Source organism: Myotis brandtii, unplaced genomic scaffold (genome assembly GCF_000412655.1).
Source record: "Myotis brandtii unplaced genomic scaffold, ASM41265v1 scaffold1814, whole genome shotgun sequence".
In the NCBI taxonomy this organism is placed as follows: Eukaryota; Metazoa; Chordata; class Mammalia; order Chiroptera; family Vespertilionidae; genus Myotis; species Myotis brandtii.
The window spans coordinates 606,390-613,846 of record NW_005356728.1 but is presented as its reverse complement, the minus strand read 5'-3'; the positions used below and the strand labels follow the sequence as shown (position 1 = coordinate 613,846).

Sequence of the window (7,457 nt, the reverse complement as noted above, 5' to 3'; positions counted from 1 at the left end):
GCGGGGGCGGGGACAGGGGAGGCTTGCCGCTTGGTGAACACGTTTTTTTTTTAAACTTCAGATGATTTCTCCCCACTTCTGGAAACTTTGGGCGACTGTGTTGGCTTTGTGTGTGTTTTTGTGTTTTTTCCCCCCACTTCCATCTCCAGATTCCAAATCTAAGGGAAGGCAAGGCGCTCTTTCTGGAAACTTTGGGCGACTGTGTTGGCTTTGTGTGTTTTTTGTGTGTGTTTTCCCCCCCACTTCCATCTCCAGAGTCCAAATCTAGCGCTGTGATTGTGGGCAGTTGTGTGGTTGGCCGCAGCGTGTGGAGCCTTGAATTGAAAAGATTTTGCGTAATTGTGTGGTTGAGCATTTCGGTTCTTTTCCCCTTTTTTTTGCGATTGTTCCTGAGATTGGTGTTACTTTTTCTTTGCGAAATGGGTGAGTTTGGCTTTGTCGTCCGTCGGAGTTTTTGTTCGCGGGGAAGGGGCATGGTTACAGGTTTCTTTGTGCTCGCGCTGTATCTTGTGAGCATCAGGATCGTCACTTTGGAATCGGAGAAGTTAAATCAGAACACGTTCTTGTGGGCGGCATCCTGCCTGCCTGGTTAACTACAGTTGTGCGTTGTGTATACATTGAAGTGAGTACGTGAGAAAGCGCTGCAACAATCAAGCGACAGATGAGAGGGATTTTAATTCCCTGATACAGGAGGATAGCATGTCTGGAGTCCATTAACTTCTGTAGAAAAGGGAGTTCGTAATGTAATTTAGGGGTCAGATCCTTTTCCCCCCACGAGGGGGGTTTCGGTATGAATATTCAGAATAAGAACGTAGAAAGATAAACGTATTTTCAGGGCGCCTGACTAAAAATAGTTTGAATTGTGGTTACATTTGCTGAGGTTTTCTGGTTTCATTTTTTGGAATTTAGCATAGAGTTGTATATTAGAGTTGTTTTGGATTTCTTAAGTGCAATGTCATGGCAGAATTTAAAAAACATTAAATGACTTTCCTGGGTAAGAGATAAAAAGCTCTGTCTGGTAAGCAAATCTGTGTCTTAGTGTTGGCCAGGTCTTTGTGAACAGTGTTGTAGGCGAAGGACATTTTGAAGAGAATATATGCAAATTATATGAAAGCTCCATTATTTGTCCTGATTTGTAATGGTTTAATATTTACTGCTTGTCTTAAACTGTCGTGCATTTTCCCAAAGCATTTCAAGTATCCTTTCTAAAAGTCAATGCTTTTAACTTCTTTTTATGTGACTTTCTAATTGGCTTTCTACTTACGCTAGGTAGTTACCACAGTTTTCTTAAAAAGAAGCAAAGTAACTTTCTATTCAGTTCATGAAGGTAGACTTTAGTATTAGTCTAATCCAAAGGATTTAGAAAGTTAACATTTCTTGAACATAACAATCTTACTTAGAAATTCGGTTACCCCTTAATAATTATTTTTTCCTATTTCACATTCTATAAATTAGCCAAAGGAAGGGATAATTTGGTAATTGAGATCCTAGAATACAAAATACATAATTAATACAGAGCCTCATTCTCTTAATATCTAGTTTGTTCCATGCCTAAATAAGTGTAAAGTGATAAGTTCCAACATGTTTTTTTTTTTTACTTGAAGTTTGTTCACATTTTAAAACAAATGATATATGTCCTTTTTATTATTACTATTAATCTGGATAGTTAAATGCAATGGGGAGGGTCTAATTCTTGTTTCTGAACTCATGCTTTCTCCCCCCATCCCCCCCTTTCAATCCTCACCCGAGGATATTTTCTTCATTGATCCTCAGAGTGGAAGGGAGGGAGCAGGAGAGAGAGAAACATCAGTGTAACACGGATGGGAGAGACACAAAGTTAACTTGCCTCCCGCATGTGCCCCGACCTACCTGGATCTGGGATCAGACCTGCAGTACAGGCACTGCCTCTGACCAGGAATGGACCCACAACTCCTGCTGCACCAGCCAAGGCAACTCATGCTTTTCTTGTAGCATAGAAACATTATCTGGCTCCTATCCAGAATATCCGATAAAAAGTCAGAGAAAGGATGGGATTACTTTTTTTTTTGTGTGCTTTTGTAGACCATTCTTTTGAGAATGCATATGAAAAGATAGATTTTAGCTGATATCATTAACCTGAAACTTAGACATAGAAACAGTTTGGAATTGTTAACACATTATATGCGGGGAAACGTATTTATACGTTTTACGTTGACTGGTAGTAAGTAGAGCGCGGGACACGTATTAATACGTTTTTTTATAGACTAGCGGTAGAATGCGGGTAACATATAAATACGTAAACTAAAGTTATCGTAATTTTACTGAACGTTGCCATTTGCGCAAAAAATTAGCAAAAATGGCCCGCGCCACGCGCCACCTGTTAGCGCGTGATAAAAACTACCCGCAAACAATGTTTAATATCAGCTAAGTGCCAACAATTGTTTTTCAGAGTTTAGTCTGTGTGGAATATTCTGTTAGGTCAGAGCATTGCTATTTTCTACAGCTCTCAGGAATGAATGACCAGACGGCACTGGCATACATCCTTGAGTTGCAGAGATTGCACTGACTGACAGCACTTGGGTTTATCGGTCAGACCTGTGGAATGTGTTGCCCAAAGGTGTGTGTGTGTGTGTGTGTGTGTGTGTGTGTGTGTGTGTGTGTGTGTGTTTTCCCCCCCAAGACAAGGATGAGATCTCTTTGCACATAACACTATTTCTAAAGAAATGAAGTGTTCTGTGGAATGAGTAGAGCCCTCAAGTAAAGCTTGTTCTTTGAGACTATATTGCTGTAGCACCAGCACAATTTCGACAGAAGTGTTCTGGTGCCCACACATTCATTCAGTGAACCTTTCTTTTTCTTTTTCCATCAAGTACTTATGTTAGGCACTAAATTAGATGCTGAAGATTCAAAGATAAATACTATGTGATTTTTGTTCTGAAAATGCTTATAGCTTAACATGCTAAAAAGGGTTAGCAGTTGGGAAATTGTCTAAAATCTTTGAAATAAAAGAAATGTATAAAAGAGTAAGTTTTGATGCTTTATCGCTATAAAATGGAATCAAGTCCTCATACCTCTGTTCTGACCCTCCAATCTCTAAGACTATTCAAGTCTCAGATAGTTAAAAAGGTTATTTTTATCTACATCTTTGTAGGAGTTATCAGTTTTAAATGAATTTGTTGTTACTTTGAGTTAACATTTCCTTTGGGAATGTTCAGAGTAAAGTAGATCTGGACTCTGTTTTTAGGAATTCTGTTTGACTCATTCTTGGACGTTAGTTTCCTAATTGCCCATCCAGAATGGGTGTTTATTTAGATTCAAAAATTTCCCTCCTGAAATAACTTTGTTCTCTTGGGTTCTAATTTTCCCTCCTTGCTCTCTGGGTGTTCCTTCAGGCTGGGGGGCGGGAGGCATTCTTTTATCAGATGTTTAATTCTTTCTCAAGTCTTGGTTCTTGGTCTTCCTCTCTTCCCACTCTAGTCTTATCTATGTGGCTTCAGTTACTGTATATATTTTGAATATGCCTCAATTTTTATCTGTAGTTCAGATCCTTTTTTTTGATCCCAGCTGTCTGTTCAACATGTCCACTTAGATATTCAGTACTTTGAATTGAGTTGCCCCAGACTGAGCTCTTGATCTTGGCTGCAAACCTAGACCTTCACTGTACCCTGTTTTATTAAGTGGCTCTGTCAACAACTTACTGAGCCCAGACTCTTGCCATTTCTCTCCACCGCTGTCTCTCCATCTTGGTCTAGGCCACCTTTTCCTAAGTCTATTATAGTCCATTCTAAATGTTTTCCTTGTTCACATTTGTAAAAAGAGAAAAAGTAATGTGAAATATTTAAGACAGAAAAAGTAATAATACTACAATAAATACTTGCGTACCGACCTTGCAGCTTAAGAAAGAAAACATTACCAGTGCAGTGGAAGTCTTCTGTGTTTTCCACCTGATAGCATGCTCCCCGCCACCTCCATTGTAGGCTTTTTAAAATCAGAGGTCATTGCCAACTTGAATTTATTATTCTCTTGCATTTCTTTATCTTGTACTATCATATATATACCTCAAGCCATATACAACAAGTCCTCACTTAACGGCAATAGGTTCTTGGAAACTGCAACTTTAAGCAAAACAATGTCTAATGAAACCAATTTTACCATAGGCGAATTGATATAAACAAGAGTTAAGTTCCTACATATTTCTGGTCACAGAAACATCACCAAATCTTTAAATACTCAAAACACTTCTAATATTAAACATTAAACTGTGAGCTATACATACATTTAAGAAAGATTAATAAAAACAAATTCTTTTCATCTTTCAGCCTGCTTATTCCAGTTCAGTGTCAAGGGTGGCCTGATCCTATACCCTAAGCTCAGGGCAAGCATCACCCTGGACCAGGATGACCTTCCATCACAGGGTGCACCCCCACACACCCCACACTCACTCAGACTGGGACAGTTTAGACACACCATTTGCCTATGTGCACATCTTTAGGATGTGAGAAGAAACCAGAGTACCTGGAGTAAAATCCAGGCAGACATGGGGAGGAGCTGCAAACGCCACAGACAGTGGCCCCTGACAAAACCATGTTATTTAAGGACCTGCTATACCCTCATCTACTCTTCACAGCCGAGAGAATTGTCTTTATAAAACAGATTTAATCAAGTCACTTATCTGAAAACTTCTGTTGTTTCTTTTACCTTCATTTAACAAGGTGTGATCTGGCCTTGCCTACTTCTCCAGCATCATTTCTTTCTTTAAAAAAATTTTTTTAAATTGATTTTAGAGAGAGGGAGAGGGATAGAGAGATAGAAACATCAATGCATCAGCTGCCTCTTGCATGCCCCCTAGTGGGGATTGAGTCGGAAACCCTGGCATATGCCCTGACCAGGAATTGAACTGTGACCTCCTTGTTCATGGGCCTACGCTCAACCACTGAGCCACCCTGGCCGGGCTCCAGCATCGTTTCTTTGTACTTTCTTGTTATGTATGGTCTAGCCATACTGATTTTTCCCCTCTTCCTTGAAGGTTCAGAGCTCGCCCAAGGGCCTTTGTATATGCTGTAGCTAATTCCTGTCTGGAAGGCAGCTCTATTCTTCAGAATGTGCTTACGTAAGCACACCTGCAGAGAAACCTCTGCATCTCCTCAGTTAGGTTAGGGGGCCCTATAAATACACTCTCATAGCACCGAGCACTTCTGTTTTGTAGGCTTTATCACAATCTTCATTTGTATAATGCTTATTTCACCATTAGACTGTACTGTATATTCTGTAAAGTCAGTATTAATGTTTATCTTGGATAGGCCAGTATCCCCAACACCTAACTCAAAGTTCATTATATATTCAACAATTATATGAGTGCTTATTAAAATTTTTATTTTATTTTTTAAAATATTTTTATTGATTTCAGAGAGGAAGGAAGAGGGAGAGAGAGATAGAAACATCAATGATGAGAGAGAATCATTGATTGGCTGCCTCCTGCATGCCCCTCATTGGGGATCGAGCCCACAACCCAGGCATATGCCCTTGACTAGAATCGAACCTGGGACCCTTCAGTCCGCAGGCCGACGCTCTAACTACTGAGTCATACCTGTCAGGGCAGTTTTTAGCAGTTTTAACAGACCAGAAAATACAGTGATCACCTGTGGTATGGTGTATACAATGGGACTCTTGCCTCACAGGAAGATAATCATAATCACAGCTAGGCTTAAGTAGGCTATCAGATGACATAAAGAAATTGAAGATTAGGTGTGTTTTTTTTTTTCTTGACAGACTGCACCTAGTTCTAATTTTAATTTCTTCCCATTTGCTGGGCCAACGGTTAGTATAATATGTCCCAAGAAACCAGACATATTCTAGTTATACATTAAAGCTGACATTGACAGTTTTGTACTTGACCATTTAATTGACTTGAAAAAAAAATTGTGTTTTGGAGTAGGTAATGTATTATGTAGTACACAATCCTAAAGGTATAAATGGATATACAGTGAAAAGTAAGTCTTCCATTTTTCTCTTTTCGTTCAGTCACACATTATTTTTCTGCTGAAGCAATTACTGTTTACCTTATTTGTGAATTCTAGAGATAACCAACCATATATTTACTATTCCCCCACACATATAAGTGTTAGCACACTATACCTACTGTTCTACAGCCTGCATTTTTCACTAATACACCTTAGTTTCATATCATTACAGATAGAGCTATCTCATTCTTTTTTTTTTTTTTTTTTTTTTTTAATTTATTTGTATTGGCCCTAACCGGTTTGGCTCAGTGGATAGAGTGCCGGCCTGCGGACTGAAGGGTCCCAGGTTCGATTCTGGTCAAGGGCATGTACCTTGGTTGCAGGCACATTCCCAGTAGGGGATGTGCAGGAGGCAGCTGGTCGGTTTCTCTCTCATTGATGCTTCTAACTCTCTATCCCTCCTCTCCCTTCCTCTCTGTAAAAAAATCAGTAAAATGTATTTTTTTTAAAAATATATTTTTACTGATTTCAGAGAATAAGGGAGAGGAAGAGAGAGATAGAAACATCAATGATGAGAAGAGAATCATTGATCGGCTGCCTCCTGCAAGCCCTCTACTGGGGATTGAGCCTGCAACCCGGGCATGTGTCCTTGACCAGAATCGAACCCGGGACCCTTCAGTCTGCAGGCTGATGCTCTATCCACTGAGCCAAACCAGCTAGGGCAAGCTGTCTCATTCTTTTTGACAACAGATGGGCTGTAATTTGTTTACCCAGTTCCTTACTGATAGTCTTTATATTGTTTCCAGCCCATTATAAACAGTGCTGGAGAGAATATTCCTGTATATTATTTTATATATCTGTTAGATAAATATTGAGAACTGAAATTCTCAGAGACCGAACCCGAAACCTTTGCATATTGGGACAACACTCGAACCAACTGAACTACCCTGACAGGGCCTATGTAGTCTTAAAATAAAACACTGAACCCACATAGTATAGCAAAAAGATCATTAGGTCCTGAGTTGTATTCTAGACTTTACAGCTAATTTGTATGCAAGTCATCTTGATCTTTGATATCCTCTTCAGTAAAATAAGGATGTTAGTCTCATATTGTGGTGTCAAACAATGAGCCACTGCAGGCAGAGTAGTTGAAAGATAACCTAGTTTTATCTGTGAACTGTAACTAATACTAATGGTATGTGTGACCTTTTCAAATGTATATGCAGTTTATTTATAGTAAATAAACTCAGCCCTAGCCGGTTTGGCTCAGTGAATTGAGCATCTGCCTGAGGACTGAAGTGTCCCGGGTTCGATTCTGACCAAGGGCATGTACTTGCAGGCTCAATTCCTGCCCTGGTCGGGGCGTGTGCAGGAGGCAACCAATTGGTGTGTCTCTTTCACATCGATGCTTCTCTCTCTCTCTCTGTGTCTCCCCCTCCCTTCCACTCTCTCTTAAAAAAAAAAATCAATGGAAATATATCCTCAGGTGAGGATTAACAAAGAAAAATTAAAAAAAAA

At 39.7% G+C, this 7,457-nt stretch overlaps 1 protein-coding gene across 2 annotated transcripts in view; it reads left to right on the top strand.

Annotated features, from left to right (window-relative positions):
* The window catches only part of GJC1 (gap junction protein, gamma 1, 45kDa), a 31,962-nt gene that overhangs the window by 5,388 nt on the left and 19,117 nt on the right, over positions 1-7,457 (top strand). The gene's annotated exons all lie outside the window — the stretch shown is intronic.